The sequence below is a fragment of the Rhinolophus ferrumequinum genome, chromosome 6, assembly GCF_004115265.2.
Source record: "Rhinolophus ferrumequinum isolate MPI-CBG mRhiFer1 chromosome 6, mRhiFer1_v1.p, whole genome shotgun sequence".
In the NCBI taxonomy this organism is placed as follows: domain Eukaryota; kingdom Metazoa; phylum Chordata; class Mammalia; order Chiroptera; family Rhinolophidae; genus Rhinolophus; species Rhinolophus ferrumequinum.
This window is the reverse complement of record NC_046289.1, coordinates 78,990,726-79,010,479: the sequence shown is the minus strand read 5'-3', so window position 1 is coordinate 79,010,479 and position 19,754 is coordinate 78,990,726. Positions and strand designations below refer to the sequence as shown.

At 37.9% G+C, this 19,754-nt stretch overlaps 1 protein-coding gene and 1 non-coding gene across 3 annotated transcripts in view; one reads left to right on the top strand and one right to left on the bottom strand.

Annotated features, from left to right (window-relative positions):
* PRKD1 (protein kinase D1) overlaps positions 1–19,754 on the top strand; it is a 299,064-nt gene that overhangs the window by 87,994 nt on the left and 191,316 nt on the right. The gene's annotated exons all lie outside the window — the stretch shown is intronic.
* On the bottom strand, positions 2,878–2,986 carry LOC117024257 (U6 spliceosomal RNA). Its single transcript, XR_004423342.1, has one exon. It is a non-coding gene; the product is annotated as a U6 spliceosomal RNA (small nuclear RNA).

Below are 19,754 nucleotides of genomic sequence, written 5' to 3'. Positions count from 1 at the left end.
ATATTTCTCCCTCGTTTTCTGTTTTCTTTTTTTCATATTCAGACCTGAGTTTGTTCCAAAGGCTTGTATTTTGCTCGTGGATTTTTCCTCTCATTGTCATGTTTAACCTCTTGCTCTCAATAGTTTCCCTCTAGGGACATTTTGAAAGGGAATGTCTGGAATGGAGAGATGAGAATATGCTGGAAAGATATAAATCACATGACTCTCTATGGTATTCATGTTAACTACGATGTCCTTAGTGGATTAGAAAGAAATAGCTAGTTTCCATAAGTTTGATTTATCTTTCTTTTTTATTTCTCTTAAACAATTTAGATATTTCTAATGGCAGTTTTGTCATGTCATGATTAATTAGTTGCTGTTACAGTACTTTGCAGTCAACTTGGTAATTTTTCTTTGATGATTAAAAGGTCATTTTATGCACTTTTTTTTTTCAGTAGCTTTTTAGCTTTAAAGGTAGTGAGAAGCTTCTCAGAGCTGGGAAGAAGCACAGGGAAGTTGCAGCTGCAATTGATTTGAATGGCACGTTTTAGAAAACTAGTCTTTGAGAATCAACACAAAACACTTTGCATTGTTCATCTGTGTTAAACCACACGTTTGTCATCTTCTTTTAGGTCAGTATTTATTTAAATAGTAAACCATCCTTTACGCTGTTCATACAGTGACACAATTCATGTTGGTCCTTCCCTGTATTTTGCTCAGTCATTAAAAATTTTGCATGTAGTTAATTAAAGTTCATGAGTATAAGTAGTTGAGTTTTGAGTGCTAAGGCATCAATGAGAGAATAGAACAGAGTCAAGGTTTCTGCCGTGAGTAGGTACAAAGCTGCATTTGTGTCAGTGCCAGCAATGGAGGCAGCCGGGAACCACTGAGACGGGCGTGCAGCCAGCCTGGGATCTGAGCCTGTGCCGAGGGAGAGGGCTTTGAATTTACCTTTGAGAAAGTGTATTCAAAGCAGGTGTGTGGACTGTGGTTAGGGCACATGCACACACGTCCGAGCTGAGCTGTTCAGAACTTGAAGGCCCAAGATGAGACGGGGCAAAGCCCAGTTCCTCAGTACACTGGCACCTCAGGAGCCTAGGAACCCGGAGGAACTGGAGACTGCCAGAACCAAACTAGGGCACCCTGAGCACGGAGACATTGATAGGCAGCCAACACTGCTCTCCGGCCTCAGGAGGTTCTTAAGTGCTTTTTGTTAGACTTCCAGGCTCAAACTTGGCTAGAGGACCACTCGGTAATTTGCCACACCTGGCAAATCCTGACATAGCGTTGTTGGCATGTCTGCCCCTGACTGGTGCTGACAGTGATTAATTATGTAGCGGGGCAGCACCATCCCGTCAAGTGAGGTTGTGAATAAGGTGCTGTTTTATTGGTGGTTCCTCCCCTTTGACTTTGATATTTTAATTCTACAATGAAGCCGAGAGGGAATTTAGCTAGTAAAGACAAAAAAGCCAGGTTGAAGTCTGTACGTATCCATTCATTAATTCAGTCTTTCATTCAACAAATATTTTCTGAATACCTTAGTATGCAATTACCCAAAGTGAATGAATATTCATTCACCTTTGAAATTCAAATTCCATTTTACTAATGAACAGCTCAGTGTTTTACCCAGAGGTACAGAGTTAGCAGTGGCAAAATTCATTTGGATCCCAAACTTCTTTCTTTGTGTAATCAGTTCTTCAGGTCTCTGCAAAGGTGGGTTTATCTTGGCTGTGAGTATTGTCTGACAGAGCAAGAAACAATAGCCGGATGTATAATTTATACTGAGTTGGTGCTAAGGACGTGAGAGGTCAGAGTGGGAGCAGGCTGCCATGGTTGATACAAATTGCTAAAGTATTGAGTACATCCAGTGTGATGGGCTCTGTGGTGTAAGTGTGTCTCTTCTATTACCTTATTTAATACAGTCAGAGTAGAATTAGGTACCTTTGAGCAGTCTCTGTCTCTGAGGCCCTACAGATGTGGCTGTACCCTTCACCTAGGACGGACAAAATTGATCCCCTTTAGGCATTTGCTCACACACAGCCCTGAAAAGCAAGATAAAATTCGCATCTGGCTGAGATTCTGGGCAACTCAGCCCAGAGAATTCAGATTTCCCCTATTACACTTTTCATGTTTCAGCATCTGACAGGCAAGATGTTTTATCTTTTGTATGTAAAAATCAAGTTACTGTACCAGCATCAAATATGTACTTTCAATTGTAAGTGGTATGCAGACAACATTTTTAGATGCGAGAACTTAACATTTTAAAGTTGATTTTGTGCTACTATTCTACACACAATTCTCCCCCTTTTGTGAATAGAGACATGCTTTTGCATCGACCACTCAGGTTTCCAGGGTATTTTTATAGTTTCTAGATTGTGTGTTTTTATTTTATCTTAAGTAGATAAAAGACATTTAAACAAGAAATATAGGTAAAGACATTCCTCGTGAGAGTGTACTGTGTGGTTAACATGCTGATTGCAGATTTTGTATTTGAATTGAGCTAGTTATTTAAAGGATTGCTCCTTTACATCATATCAAGTCAAATTATATTCAACTTAGAGTTCTGAATGTATCCAGGTATGGGTAGTTTGGATAACGATTGCCTGTGTACTGTATTTTGTCCATTTAATAGGCATTGGATCTTTTTTAAAAATTGAGATAATTACACAGTTATAAGAAATAATACAGAAAAATCGCTTGTACAGTTTACCTGATTTCCCCCAATGGTAACATTTTTCAGAACTATAGTATGCTGTCACAACTAAGATGCTGGCATTGATGCGATCCACCTTTCCCTGGTTGTACTCAGGTTTCTCCGGTTGTATGCATATTCATTAGTGTGTGTGTGTGTCTGTGTGTGTGTGTGTGTGTGTCTATTTTCATTTAGTTCTATAAAATAAAAATATGGGACACATAACAAATTCGTGTGCCGTCCTTGTGCAGGGGTCATGCTAATAATGACTCTCTTCTCTAACGTTAGTATAATAAGTATGCTTCAGAAGTGAGCGCAGGCCTTGGGTTTCTATATGAATTGGGGCTGGCTTCAAGGGTTGTGACCAGAGCATTCCGTTGGGATTTAATGCCCTGACTTTGCTGTCTTGAAATCTTTAGTTTTATGTTTGAATTTGTGTCTTGTCAGTGAAGTCTGATGGGATAATGGAGCCTGTTCTGGGACCGGAAGCTGTGGCTCAGGTGACCACCTCTTTGGGCTGGGTTCTTTTCTCTCCTCTGCTTGCTCCCCAACCTCCTAGGACCCCCAGGACTTGGCCTCTTCCTCCCTGCTCCTACCCCAGAACTTCTGCTGCCTTCAGCCCTGGCAGGGGAAGGTCGGGGTCTGGAGCAGGAGCCCAGGACATTTCAGGACAGGACACTGATGTGGTTGCCGCATCCTGGAGCATCACAGCAGTGCCTCAGTAGGGCACACCTCTCACCCACCCCCATCTGGATACCTCACACATCATTGCGTAGAGATTGCAGTGCTCCTCGGGGTCTGTGGGTTGGGGGGTGATGGGCCTGTGAGAAGGGAGATGTCTGCCTGGATTCCCCTGCCCCAGTTGGTGTCCAGAGTTTTGGTCTGTGGCTGGAGGGACTGGGGAAGTCAGTACCTAGTGTATGGGCAGTCTGTGTGCATGTGGGTTGTTACCCCAGAAGCTCAGCTCTCACTCTGCAGGTATCTCTGTGCCTGAGGGATTGTAACATTGAATAACAAATAAACAACACCAGGGCAGGTTGAGAGAAACAGCAGAAGAAAGAGAAAATCTTGATATTTCAGAACCTTTCATGGAACTTTTCCTCTGCATTTTGAACAGGAGGCCCTGCATTTTCATCTTGCATGGGGCCCTGCAAATTACGTAGCCCATTCTGATAGGCAGGCATGGTGTTATCTCCAGCAATCATTTACTATACACAGCGCCCACTTGTTTTCACTGCATCATCCTATATTTGCTTCAAATTTCAGTGACATAATAAGAAGATATTCAGTAAGACTGTGTGGGGACTAGAGCAGCACAAAACCCATAATGATATAAATATGTGGTGGAAAATTACAATAAAACCCTTGCATCTTCCACTTTAATTTTGCCTCAAGGAAATGGCAAAATGCCCAGCTGGCAATAACCAGTTCCAATAAGCTGCCAAAACTGCTAGGTGCTGAAATATATAGTTTGTTGCTCTTCCGCATTTTGGTGCTTGACTGTAGGTTTTGAGGTTGGTGTTTCAAAGCCAGAGCAGGTGCCTGCCACCTGGAAGCATTTTCTTAAGTGCCTTGCTAATATCAGCACAATGAGAACTATTGAAAGTGTATTTTAAAATAACACTGACGCTACTTTACATGTGTATACATGTCTATTGAAACACAATCATAAATAGGCCTAAAATGTTTTCATCTGAAATTCAGAGCGATATAAGTTGTGCCTTGGAACAATGAAGGATGCTTACGAAAAGGAGCATGCTGATGGGAAAACATGTAGATAAAATTAAAATATTTGAAAAAGTTGGTAAATGTAGGATGAACGACTAGCATGACACAATTAGATTGCTTTACCTTAGAACTCTACAAATAGAGGTGCTGGGTAAATAACAGGCAGTGGTGCTAGTGGAGATGAGATGATGAAGAATAAGTACCTTGTCAGGACACGCTTCAGTCTTGGAGGCCAAAGGACTTCTTGTTTCACTTGAGAAGCAATACCTTCATTTTGGTACTTGTAAATCCATTTACACATCAGATCATTTCAGGATGCTGAAAGTGGTTCCTTGTCTGCAGGGAAGGTTTTTCTTTCCCTTAAGCTAGTGCTAGAGTTTTCCATGAACATCTTTACCTACATACTGCATGAGGGATCAGTGAATGTCAGAAGTTTCCGAGGTCAAGTTTTGTTTTAATGTTTGTCTGAACAATCTGAACTGTTTCCCAGTGCAATTCTAACCAAACAACTGCTTTGTCCATAGTTTTGCCTGACCTGAAGCATACTTTGTGTAATGTGCTGGCTGTTTTATAATTCAGATTCCATAATTCTGACTGTGTCAACTCAGCATATTGCTTCCCCCAGTAATATGAAGGCCAGGCAAAGAGGGTTCATTGAAATCTAGGATGAATCAGCAAGTATTTTCATTATTAGTTTCAAATCCTAAATTCTCTCTTCCAAACCTATTGCTAGATCCCAAATAAGAGCCCAAACTGAAAAACAACAAAACCCAGCAGCAACAACAGCAAAACCCACAGAAAACTCAATTTAATTGTCTTTCCTTCTCCCCTACTCACTCCACCAAGTTGCTTATTAGAAGCAAAATGTCCAAACAATCTTGTAGGAAGAAGAAAGAAACCCAGCAAGGGGCCCAGATAATCTGTCTGTTAGGTAATTAGTGTGAGAATAATCATGACTATGTTGTCTTTGAGTGTATTTTGCTGTATTTGGTGGAAGTCAATTGTTCCTTGTCTTTCTGTGGTTGGTGAGACTTGCAGCTTGACTTGCGTTCCTCTTGGGTGTTTACTTGCCAAGCAGATGGGTCTTCATTCATTGCATCTCGGTCTGGATGGATGAAGCCTCCCTCCATTGCTACAGTATGTTCTTCCGAATCTGTTTTTTTCTCCAAACATTACTTTCATTTTCTAATTTTTCCCTTCTCCAGCTTGGTTTCATTTTCTCCCTTGCCCTAACTTTTAAGTTTTCCTTTCTCCTCTCTATCGCATTTCCCGTTCATTGGCAACTTCTATCTCCTATCCCCTTGTGGTGTTTCACGGTTCCCGTGAACACTGAAAAGTGCTTGTGTTTCAGAGATCAAAGCCTGTGCTCAGGAGCCAGCCTGCCAGGGTTCCACCACACACCAGCATGTACCTGTGGCAAACTATGTAACCTCTTCTACTTCCTTCTTCACATCTGTAAAATGGGAATGAGAATATATGTAGTTTCTACCTCATAGCGTTGCTGTGAAGATTAAATGAATTATTCCATATCAACTATTTAGATGCATGCCTGGCACATCGTAAATGCTTAACAAATGTTTGCTGTTGCCATTATTTAATTTTGTTTAACCATTGATGCTCCTATTCTTATGTTTCTGGCAACACCATTAATATCCCAGACAAGTAGCATTCCTTGGAGTACATTTGGAAAATGCAGCTCTTCAAGGTAGGTTTAGTATTGCCGTTTTTCTCAGTCGTTTTCCAAGCAGGTCAGTTTGAGGTGGAAGACCTGGAAGCCGAACCTCCCTGATGGTCAGGTCTCTCCTTTGTAAGTGCCCCTCTGCCAGCGTGCATGCCGTGTGCTCTTTCTCCCGATCAGTCAGTAAGGTGTTCTGACATTTTGCTCCTTCAGGTGTTGTCTGCCTGATCAGCTGCATGGGCGCAAGTTGCTGATTACCTGGGAGCTTGTGGAAATGCAGGTCTCAGGCCATACCCCAGACCAGCTGAATTGGAGTCTGCATTTTAACAAGATCCCCGGGTGATTCTTATGCACATAAATATCTGAGAAGCAGTGCGCTGTCATTTCTGGGTCTACAGCACCAAAATTCTGCTCTAGGGAAATCAGAAACCAACCTGAATTCTATTTTACAACACACTATATTGACTACTTCTACAAGTATGGCATTTTAAGCCCTATAAGATTTCCTGGAAAGCCTATGTTGGCATTCTCCTGGGTGTAATTGTTATCGATTAATGTCATGATTAAAAGTGTTGCTTAGGTCTACTGGGAGCTTTAGCTCATTGAAAGTAAAAAAAATTTCATTGATCTGAAGCCCTCAGTCAATCATTCTTACCTTTTCTGAAACACTTCAGATAAATAGCAATAATCTTAGCAGTGAGAGATTTGTCTCAAGGGATAATCTTTCCAACAATGACTTGCATTGATTAGGTTCATTGCTTTTTAACAGTTCACTTGGTTGCTGTGGTAACTCTTTAAAAAATTAGGATGCATTTTCTTAGTTGGGATTATGTGTGGGGCAGGTAGCATGAAGAAGCACACAGTTAGGTACTGGTAAAGTACTTGCTGAGAGTCTAGCGCTTTTGGTTTCTAAAGACTGCTTTGTTGAAAGAAGGTTCTGGAGAGGGGAGGTATTGGACGTGTTTATATGGTAGACAGTATACAGAAGGGTCGGGCTGGTATTATGTTCTGGGTATCTCTGTCAGCCGTCAGGAAAGGACCGAAAATGCCAGGTTATTTGCTGGAGAACTCTGCTTTTGGAACAGTCTACTCTTGTAAATCTTGTACAATACTGTTGTTAGATTATTGCCTTACCTTTTACATATGTTGTCTTTATGGGAGGGTGGAATGTAGAAAATCTTTAGCTTTCTGTGGGTGTGAGGAGTGAAGACAGCTTACTATCCTGGATTTTGATTTATGAGCCACTACATAGAGTCTATTAACTCATTCAGCTCTCTCAGCTGCCATGCATTGTGCATAAATTCATGCATAAATATGGTAATTGCCACCATAATTATTAATAAAAAATAGAAGTTACTTGAGTTTCTATAACATTTACTGCCTGTCCATGAAGAGAAAGAGCAGGAATTGAAGAACAGTGTCACCTGTATCTTATACTTCGCGTCACAAAAATCATCTTTCTAAAATGTAGTTGGATCGTGTCTGTCCTTCACTTAGGACTCCCCAGTGCCTCCCGTGCATGTCCTCCTGGGTAGAGTGTGACTCCTCACGGCAGAGCTGCTGACCATTCCCTGCCCGTACCTGGGGTTCTGGCTGTGGAGAGAACTGGGCATTTCCCCGAACACTTGATGCTCTCTCAAACCTCTGAACTTCTGACCGTCCTGGTATCTTTCCCTGGATTATACTACAGCCCCTTCCCTGGCTGTGCCACAGCTCGAGGCTCAACCCAGTGATAATTCCTCTGTGGAACCTTCTCTAACTCCACAAGTGTTCACCTTGTGTGCTCACACCTCTGCCGTGGCATTTATCTTGTATTAGTTAGGTTCTCCAGAGAAACAGAACCATGTGTGTGTGTGTGTGTGTGTGTGTGTGTGTGTTTATTTTCAGAAAATTGGCTTAGTGGTAGCAGGGGCTGGTGAGACTGAAATCCATAGGGCAGACTGTCGGGCTGGAAACTCAGGCAGGAACTGACACTGCAGTCTCCAGGCAGAATCTCGTCTTTCTCAGGAAAACCTCTGTTCTGCTCTTAAAGCTTTTTGACTCATTGGGTCAGGCCCACCCAGGTTATTGAGGGAGATCTCCTTACTTACAATCAATTGAGTGTAGATATTAATCACATCTGCAAAATACATTTGCAGCAACATTTATATTAGTGCTTGATTTAATAACTGGATACTGTAGCCCAGCCAGGTTGACACATAAAACTATCCATCACACATGTCACACGGTAATCATTTATGTACCTGTGATTTCTCCTGAGGACTGAGAGCTCTCTGTCATAAATATGACCTTTAAATAATTAACATTTTTTAATCAATTGCTTTAATTGTGAAATAGAAGACATTATATTTCTGCCATTTAAATGTATTGGTCCTTAAAAACTTCTGAGAGTTTGCACGTGATTTATAATGAAGTTCTCCATTGATGCCTTGCTAATGTTTTTAATTGAAGGGAAACTGAGGAAGCGGTATATTTATTAACAATAATTTATACCTGATATATTGGTAGACATTCACTGTGTCATATTAAATTATGAAACTTGCAAAATAGGTGTATAAAAAGAAAAGCAATCTATTGAAAAAAATGAGATTCAGCTTATTCTAAAAATAAGAAATCTGTGTCATTATATATTCATATATGCTATCTTATTTTCACTCAGAAAAATTTCCACTATATATAATATTAAGTATACTTGCTTAATAAATATTTAGTGTCAGATTTTTTCCCTATGTTGTGTCACCACTGAAAAGGCAGTCCTTCTTTTCGATCCTATCTTTAGATGACAAAGTTTTGAAAATATAGCTCAAAACTCTTTTCTGTCATGAAAACTTCTAGGATTGATTAATATATTTTGATGTTCCTCTCCTTAATACTTGTGTATGTGTTCACATTTGCTCTTTTTATTAAGCTTATTGATAGGCTGTTCTATAACTTTCAAACATCATTTTACATTAATGGTTTGAATCTGTTAACATCACTATTCAACATCTGCACCTGGGTTCATTATTTAAGGCCAAATTCACATTGTCTAAACCTAACCTCTCTGTCTTTCACTTTTAAAACTGTCAGTTTTAAAGTGATTTTCAAAAATCATTACAAAATCTTGGTCTATCTTTTTTCTGCTTTTTCCTTGGCATGTGTATTTCCCTTAGTGGCACTGTTGTACTCTCAATTACTAACCTTAGAGTATACATGAACCTTTTCAGGGTCTTTATCTTTTACATCCAGACAGACGCTCAGTGAATCCCACTGTTTGTCCATTACTTAGGGTCTCCCCCTCACATTGTCTGTTTTTATTCCAACAACCATCTTTTCAGCTTAGATTGTTATTACCTCCTCTGCAGACTGTTGCAGTAAACTTCATGGACCAGTTACTTCCTCCTCAAAGATCTGCTACCTCTTAACAAGTTAATTATGTTAATATACAGTTAACAATTTTGATATTTAGCAGCTCAAAAAAAAATCAAAACTTGATGGCTGCCCATTGCCAGTAAAATAAAAAAAAATGTTTGCAATCTGGTCACTTAAAGTGCTCCAGATGGCTAGTTTACCTTTACAATCTTCTTGTTCAGTCGTCCTGTGTATAATATATATGGACATCAAAATTGGACTATTTATTCTAATCAATAGTTACATTCTAGTTCCCTGTTTTAGAACTTTAGCTATGCTTTTCTTTCCATATAGAATACTCCACTCACAATTTCTGCTCATTAAAATATTTCTTATTTTGTCGTTTTTTATCGAAGCCTCTGGCTCCTTCCAGCCTTCAACATACAGCTACGAGCAGCCCTGGGGAGGAACAGAGAGGGGGAAGGTGTGCATGGCTTGTCAAGCTGGCTTAGCCCATGACTGGTTCCCGGAGGTGCAATTTCTGGTCCTCAAATTTTAAGCTCCAGAATGTTAATTTTTTCCTTCTAGCCAGAGTGGCTAAAGTTCCTAGAAGACAACCCCCCAACTAATAAAACTTACAAAAAAATCTCTATGAACTAGAATGCCTATTTACCAATTCTTAGTGAGTGGTATACTACTGTAGGGTGTTTATTCCCTCTGCATATAGCAAGATACCTGAAGGAGAATCAGTAACCGGAACGTTGCTAAATTGGCCCAGAACTGAAACATAAGGAATTGGTTGGTCTTGAAGGATATTCCATCTAGGTTATGGGAAAACCTCATTGCCTTATAGGATCACCTGATAAGGTTCTTTTCCTTGGATAATTTGATATAAACATTGGTGGATGCTCAGGCTCTAATCGCTTATCCATCAGTCCAACTGACTGAATTACAGTTCTCCTTTACATTTTCCATTCCAATAGTGTCATTATAAAGATGTTACTGTGTTACCTTATTTTAAATTTAGCAACACTCAGTCCTTATCAATTAATTTGTAAGCTAATGCAGGTCTACAAAACTCCATTTGTATTCATCTACTTTGGTATCTTGGAGTGGCTCATACATCACGGGTTTGGTTTTGGACCCTTCATAGTCTCAAAATGTGTCTTTTGTTTGTACTTACACCAGAATTCTGAAATTGCAGTCACTTCTGTATCTCTTTCTTAATATGTTTGTATTATGATTATTTGCAAAGTGGCCTTATTTACTACTTGTCAGATCTAAATTGTTTGACAGCACAGACTATTTTTTATTCTCATTTTTTCTGTAGTTTCAAGTACAGTGACTAAGTTCTTTCTAAAAGTGAACTTTAACATTCATTCCTTCATTTACTTATTTATTCACTTATTTTTTTCCTTCCTTCTTTCCTCTCTCTTTTCTTCTCTCCCTCTCTTTCTTCATTCCTTTGTTCCTTTCTTCCTTTTTTCTTCCCACATACTTTTATGAAACTCACATTAGGTGCCAGGAATATATTAGTGTTTGGTAATACAGTTTTAAAAGGCATGGACCCAAATAACATAGTACGATCGTTAACTGCCCTAAGCTCTTCATCAAATACATACAACACCACCAAAAGGTAAACTTTTTTTTTTTTTTTACAAATAAGCATACTGATATTCAGAGAAGAAATGTAACTTTCTTAAAACCACATAGTTAGTGAAACAGCTGGGATTTAAGCACAGAACTGTTGCTTTAATTTGTTCTTTGTTCCCTATTGCTTTTTGGTGTTCGTTGGAGCCAACTTTATGGTTTAAGGTACTGTGATGGTTAGTTATAAGTACCAACTTGGCTAGGCTGTAGTGTCTAATTCTTGTTTAAACTGAGGATTGCTGTGAAGGCCTTTTGTAATTGTGTTTTACATCTACAATCAGTTGACGCTAAGTGATGTTGTGGGTGGGCCTCACCCAATCAGTTGAAGACCTTCAGAGCAAGAACTGAGAAGAAATTGTGCCTCGAGAGACTTCAGCATCAACTCCTGCCTGAGTTTCCAGCTCTCTTGTCTCTCCTATAATTTTGGACTTGTCAGCCTCCACAATTGTGTGGGCCATTTGCACACACACACACACACACACACACACACACACACTTGGGTTCTGTTTCTCTGGAAACAGATTCAATGACTGATACAGGTTCTAAGAGTTGAATAGGCAAAAAAACACAAAAAGTGCTTATTGCATTACCTTAAATCCCCGAATTTTAAACAGTGTTTTAAATTTAAATTCTGTAGGGCACATAGTAATTTATTTTTTCAACAGGGAGGATTGGTACCAGTGGTCTTATCCTGGTACCAAGTAGGAAGCAAGTGTGGAGAGGGAAGGAGAGGGTTGAGGGATTGGATTATCACCCTAAGTGACTGAAATAGAGGGCTGAAGCAACCTAAAGATGTTCATGTGATTATTGCTGTCCAGGGAGAGATTTATAAAATTGCTAATTTTTTTTCCCTGACCCCTCAAAAAACAGCAACAAAAGCAAACCCTATTTTTCCCCCTCCTATTTGAAGTTGGCATCTGTCTAGATATACAATGTTTTCCCCAAAATAAGACTGGTCTTATATTAATTTTTGCACCAAAAGACACATTAGGGCTTTATGTTCAGGGGATGTCATTCCTGAAAAATCATGCTAGGGCTTATTTTCCAGTTAGGTCTTATTTTCTGAGAAACACGGTAGTTTGTAGTGTTCACAATTTTACTTTTGGGTTTTATAAAGTAGAGCAAGTCAAATATTTTCCTGAAACATGGTCTTTCCAATAAGAAGACACTGAAAAGGAAAACGAGTAGTGATTTTAGGAATTTGGATTGCAGTGGAAAAGTAATTGCACTGTTAGATCCAAAGTCATCAGAGTCAGTCCACAGAAGTCAAGTTTTTTGTTTGTTTGCTATAAATCAGAGATAACACTAATAAACCCCAAAATCTAAACTATAGATTTTTATTAAATAGAAGTGGGCAATATCTAGGAACAAAATTTTAAACAAATGTGAATACTCTGCTTTACTCTGTGCCATCTCTCCTTAGGATGGTCTCTACCAACCAAATTGATTGGAAATACACAGTTGGCAGTAATTAGGTTCTCCAAAGTCACTTTGAACACTGAATTAGCAAATACCAAACCATTGCTCTTAGGGGAAATACACAGGGTTGGTTCCTATGAACCTCTGCTCACATGTTTGTCAAGTGATCAATACATAATCTTGTTTATGTGCTTCTATGTAAGGATATCTTGTTTAATATACTCATGGCCACTAGTACTATAATTTATGCCTGAATGAAGCTTATCTAACCCATGTATTTTCTCCATAACACACAGCCAGCACTGTTACACTTAGGAAGACGAGACAGCACTTCAGCTCTATGCCCGGGGCCATTTTAAACAGCAAAATCACCAACCAGAAGCACAAAATGTGAAAAATGTAGCACTAAACAGACTGAGAAAAGTACACTTGTTTTAGAATATGAGAACTGAAAAGGGAAGGGACATTAGCAGGGAATGTGTATGTTGGGTGATTGAGAAATTTTGCCACTCTGTCAGTGACCCTGAAATGCCTGTGAACTAACCCAAAATGTCTGTGAATGACCCTGAAAGCACCGGGAGTATTGATTTTGGTGTTACAAGTACATTTGAACTAGTAGACGAATTTGCAAAAGTAGAATCTGCAAATAATGAGGATCTATTGCAAATAGATGGAGATTTTCTGGAAAATACAATTATGTGTAGTTAAGTAGCCTCCTGCAAAGCCCCTCTGCAGGAGAGTACAGCGCTGCCAAAGAAAGTTGTTGGGCTCCTAAACATTTTATGTTCATTTGCAAGATTCTTTAATTAACATCTTTAATCTGTGCCACTGCAGCTTTTTAGGAGAATAAGTGCTATAAAATAACAAAACTCCAAATATGGCAATAGACTTTCCTCAGGAAACCCTGAGCAATTTTAGGTGTCTGTTTTGAACCACTGGCATGATTAATAAAATCAACACAAATAAATAAAAAATCAAAATCCAAGCAAAGTAATTTGTCATCTTTTTACAAATATTAGCGGAGAAGCAATTTGTTTTCTTTCACCCAAATTTGCAAAGTCGATTCATTAACATGTCACGTCTTTAACCACTGTTAAAACAATTACTTGTTTAATTGAGGTTTTCACCTTTTAATGATTCTTGTCATATTGAAATTTGCCAAGAAATTAGCAAGTCTACGACTTTGATTCTTGCAAACTGTTTATGTACTTTTAGGTTGATGCCAGTCCTTTAATTCTTTATTTGTCAAGCACTTATGTGCAAATTTCTGTGCTTTGAAGTCCTGAATCAGTAAACCAGGGCTGATCTTGGCTTCAGCAACTGTCATATCATGGGAGGTACTGCCACTCAAGAAGGAGGAGTAAGGGGGAATCTGCTCATTTATAGCTACTGAGGCAAAATTAGAACTCTAGGGCAGAGGAAGTAGATCAGCTCAACTACTGGTGGGATTATTACCAGGAAAAAAAAAATGAAAAGAAAAAATGAAAAAGAATCACTGATATGGAAGATGATTTGAACATTTTATTGTCAGTGTTTCAACCACTAGACCATTGTACACTTAAAAAAAAAAGACAGGTTATTTCTTTATTTTGAAAGATATTACAAACCACTTTTCCCAGCCATTTCATAGGTTAGAATGGGAAAAAAACAGATTTATGTTCTAGCAAGTAGAATTTAAACTAGTGGAAGGGGACACTTCCAGAGGACTTTGGTTATGAATATTTATAACCTGAAATAAATATAAAAAGTAATTTAGAGAAATTAGCATTGGCAATAATCATATTCATATAGTGACACTGTGACTTGGAGAGAATTATATTAGGGAGTCAGAAAACTTAAGCCTATTACTGCTTGAAATTATGTATATGTGGATCCCTAATGTTCCGGGCTTGAATTTAAAAGACTCACTCATCAAGATTTTTAGACACATTATATTTGCTTTTGCAAATTAGAAGCCCAACCACAGATGCAAGTATACATTGCCATGTGTGGAATTAATGCTTCAGACAGCTTATGAATATGTATGTCTGTTTTGGTGATGCTTCTGCTACAGAAGTCTGAAAAGCAGTGGGAAGTGGCTAGATGTGCGCGCAACTGCTTGGCACTGTCAGAAAAGTACAATTCTCAAAGACAAAATTGCAGGGGCGACATTTCAATTCAGACATGTCTTCCAAGACATAAAATTTTCCAAAAGAGGAAAGCTGATATTTGTCCATTTTAATTGGTAAAATTTCTGTTGATATTTTCATAACAACTTGGAAATGATCTGAGGACAATCCTTTGTTTTTAAGTGTGGATACATCATCATGATGGTTTCTAGAATGCCGTAAGTATTAATACTGTGTTTCCCTGAAAATAAGACCGGGTCTTATATTAATTTTTGCTCCAAAAGATGCGTTAGGGCTTATGTTCAGGGGATGTCATCCTGAAAAATCATGCTAGGGCTTATTTTCCAGTTAGGTCTTATTTTCGGGGAAACACGGTATGTGGTGCAATTTGAATGATATTTAATTCTGAGGTTACAGTTGTACCTGATCAAATGTCTCTATTACTGGTATGTATTGGCTGAGTTCAGCCTAAATTTTACTGTGTTTCTATATGTCACCTGGATTTTGTTATTAACAAGTGATTATTTCAAAATTGTGTTTGTTTTGGCAAAGAAATGTGAAGGAAGTGATAGTGCAGTTGCAGTCCATTCTGCGTTGTGGTCCCCGCTGAGGTCATGGTACCTGAGCATGTTGGGGAGGAGGAGCAGGAAAGCCAAGGAGAGTGGCTGCTCCTCCAGGTCGGCCATGGTGGGTGGGTCCTGAGATTCCCTGGCTCAGTGGGGCACAGGGTCCATAACAATTGCCTGTGGCACGCTCTATGTGCAGTAATTACCCATTGTGGTCAGCGCTAGGTGGCCTCCTTCATGTACATTTTAGGTGTTCTAAGAAACCTTTGTAACGACTTAGTAACTAGTTGGGGTAAAGGTATGGCTAGAGCAGGGTCAGAGCATAATTACATATTTTATCAATATGATACTGATACAATTCTGATACTGTGGACAGACATTGAATTCATTCCTTCCAGAGCACATTTTAAACATCAAATTGAACAGGTGATAGTAACGCATACCTACAGCTCTATTTTATTGAATTAAACTTGTTACACTTGACGCATCAGTAAACACCAAAGAGATTTTAATTCATCACCAAAGAGATTCTAATTCATCACTTACATGCAATTTGCTTATAAGGCATCCTAAAATCCTCCCTAAAAGACCAGCTATCCTGGGAATATTGTCCCTCAGTCACCAGAATCATTTATGAAAGGGAAAAGAGCACTTGACCGTTGCATTTGATACGTAGTTAGATTCCCTGTAACTTTTAAGCCCTTTGAAAATAGGACTGGCCTGAGGGTCCAAAGTTTCTAGACAAAAATATTTTCTGCAGTTAGCCCAGTTCATTATTTCTTCATGTCCTTCCTCATTAGAGCTTTAAATTGGATTAAGTGAATATATTTTCTGGGAACTTTATATAGGATTAATTGTCATACATTTTTAATTGTCTTAAAAACAAACAACCCAGGCTTGCCTCTTCACTTCTCTTACCCCACTAGCCATTCTTTGTTTCCTGTAGTAAGTGAAACTCAACCAGTCTATACTTGTTGTCTCCACTTCTCCTTTAATTATCTCTTAAACATACTTTAATCAGACTGTTGTCCCCCCCCCCCCACTTCACCAGAAATCTGATCAGGTTCAACAGTGACCTCCTAGTTCCTGTACAAATTAGGTAATATTTGGTCATCCTACTTCACCTACCCCAGAGCCACAGAGACACTGCATGTTTCCAGATGTCCATGACTCACTTGTTCCTTCCTCCTCTTTTTCCAGACATCTTCATGTTGGAGTACCTGAGGGATCAGTACTTAGTCCTCTTCACTTTTTATTTGCAGTTATTGGGGATCACGTTCTATCTCATGGCATCAAAGATCTTTTATAGACCAATGACTGCCAAAATAATGTCGTTAGCTCAAAGCTCTCTCCCAAACATCATTTTTTCTATTTTAGAAGTTATAGGAGTTTCTGGTTTCTACATCCAAAAATTTAAATAGACCAGTTTTGTATCTTCCACCAAACATAAAAAGCCATGATAAAGAACACAATTTAAAACTTTGATATTGTTATGATTAAACATTCATTCTAATTTCCATATTCAAGAGTTAGGGAATTTAACTTCAGATAGAGAAGCTAGAATCACTCAATTCAGGAGAGCACATCGTACACATTTAAATGATTTTTATGCATACTTGTTGATTGCTATTTCATATTTAAGGTGATTTACCTAACAAACTAATTCATGCCAACATAATATACCATGTAATCCTATTGGGAGATATCATTTAGACAGAGAAATCATTTGCTTGTTTAGAAGAGTGTTACAAATATGTTTAGCACTGTTATTTATGTATCAATAGATGAAAGAAGAGTGTAGCATTTATAATTAAGGAAGAAACACATACACTAATATGACCAGCTAACATATTTAAAATGATCTTAGTAAATTATGTTTGTTTTACTTGCTTTCCTTGGTAAACATTGTCCTTTTTGCTTCCTTTCCAATGGAAAATTAACTCAACTATTTTAATCGATTGGAGAAGTTGAATTTTATAACTAAAATATGCTATCCATACTATAGTTCTTGAATTTTCAGGTTTAGGCATGAGATATTTTCAGAGTTATAATGTTGAACATCCTAGAACATTTTGTGTTTTGTTAAGTGTCTTAAATGTTTATTTCAACACCTGAAGTTTGGGAATATTCCAAATGATTGTATTTATCATTATTCCTAGCTGGTCAATTTTGCTGTAAAAATTTTCCGCTAGAAAATAACTGACTTGAAAGCAGTTATAGACGGCTTTATTTCAACCTAAGAGTCACCAAAATGTTTACTCATTCTCTGTTATACTAGTACCACTCATGTAGAAGAAAAAGTTAAAATAGAAGAAAAGGTAAAAATAGACAAAAGCAAACTGATTTAGGGGTGACATTTTTGGCTTTATACTTAGACTCTCAATATATTTAATATTAACTATTGGTATATTTGGTGACTAGAAAATTGATATTGATGCCATTTAGAGAAGTAATTAAAATGTATAAGAGTGGTGTTCAAAGGACAGATGTTCATAGAATTAAAATAAATGTTCATGTAAATGAAAACATAAATTTGAAAGTTGAAAAGAAACTTAATAAGATTATAAAAATGGAAATTAAAACAAGTCTATGATATGTACTATTGCCTATCTATAAACCTATTAAATAACTAAAAATTATAAATCCACCTGAGGTGAATATGCAGGGACATGTGTGAACTCATATGTTGCTGCTAATAAGATAAATTGGAAAAATTTATCAGTATATTGGGAGGGTGACAACTGTGATCATACTTTTAACTTTACCATTTAACTTCTAATTCTGAGACTTTTCCACAAGGAAATAACCCCAAAATAAAATACAGTGGCAGACAGAAACAGAGAGAGAAAGACATCTTAAATTTTTATATTGATTATGAATGTATAGTATAAATTATCAAACAACTATGTTTAAAATAAATGAGTCAGTGGGCAGCATTCTGTCTATGCAATATTATAAATATCTAAGAATCATTATGTAGAAGGGGGATGAAATTAATAGGCCAAAAAAAAAAAGAAAAACCCAAATAATTTATAGTTGTTATTTAGTATAAGGGATACTTTAGTACTTTGTTTACTTCTTCACTAGTTTAAATTTCTAGTTATAATAATTTTTGCATATTCACACTTTAAAGAGGAATACAATAATTGTATATACTAAAGTATACTGCACCTATATGCCATAATATATATTATAAATTGTGGCCCTTGTTTTGTATGAATAAAATTAAAACTTGAAAATCTTTTAAAATAACTTTTTGAAATTCTGAGCCCCCTTTTTAAAAACCAGCATATTAACCTTAAATTACAAGTTAGATTTAAACCTACAATATCTGTTAATATAGCTGCATTTCATGGCAAACACCGTGCACAGCAGAAATTTGCAGACTGCTAATAATCTTGATCTAAAATGGCTGTAATCAAACTATGATGGAAGGAACATTTGATGTTAGGAAATTCCGAAGACTTCCCATGAATTGCTGTGTTTAGGAAAAGTCCTCTTCTCCTTCTCCTTTTGCCTCCCCCTCCCCCTCTCTTCCCTCTCCCCCTCCTCGTTTTCCTTCCCCCCTCCACACACACACCCAACCCAAGCAGAAAGAAGAGGTTATATAAACACACAGGCAGAAGGTGACCACCAAAAGGCAAGAGGAGAGGCATCAGAATGAAATGGACCTCGTCAGTACCTTGACTTTAGACTTCCCAGTTCCTGTACTGTAAGAAATACATTTCTGTTGTGTATGAGCCACCGACTGCATGGTATTTTGTTATGGCAGCCTGAGCAGGTTAATATGGTGGGTGTGAGGCTGTGTGTGAGAGAGAGAGAAGATGGGAGACGTACAAGATGGCTCTGTCGGGACAAAGGCATAGGCTGGTAGCATGTGGGCCACTCCTTAGCAGGACATAGTGCTTGAGACAACTCAGATGTTATTCTGCTGTTGGCTTAGTTGAAGTTCGCAAGGTGATTTTCAACTTTTTCCAGAACTATATTTTAACATAATAAACAATCTTGAAAAAATTACACATTTCCATAGAAAAGGTACTCCCCTAGCTTGCTTGTTTGTTTCATTGTCTCTTTAGCTCTCCCATTAATGTAAAATACACCTATACTCGGAATAAAAATAATATTACATGTTTAAGAAAAACATCTAATGAAATTTTACATCTCATTTTCTGTGGTTAGACAGCAGCTGTGGATGATGTAAGATCCACTGCTTCAATAGAGTTATATAGAGGAGTTCTGGATAATAGGTTCATTTCTCAAAGCTTAAGAAATTAAAAACAAACAGGAACAACACACACACAAGAAAAACAAAAAAACATAAACTTATATGTGTTTCTTTCTATTTGAATAAAACATACCCATTGTTCATGTATTTGATTATCTTGAATATTGCTCCTATTTAAGTGTAAGAAACTAAATTGTTGAAACAAAATTGAGGTTTTACCTCTCAACTTCCCACAGAACACACAAAGAAAAGATAGTTATGATATTCTTTATAGGATGTGGGATTTAGGTACACAAGTATCTTAGAACAAATCATTTCTTGGTAGTGGCTTTTTTTTCTTTAAGGAGAACATATCTCAGATTTACCTGAAAAGGAAAAA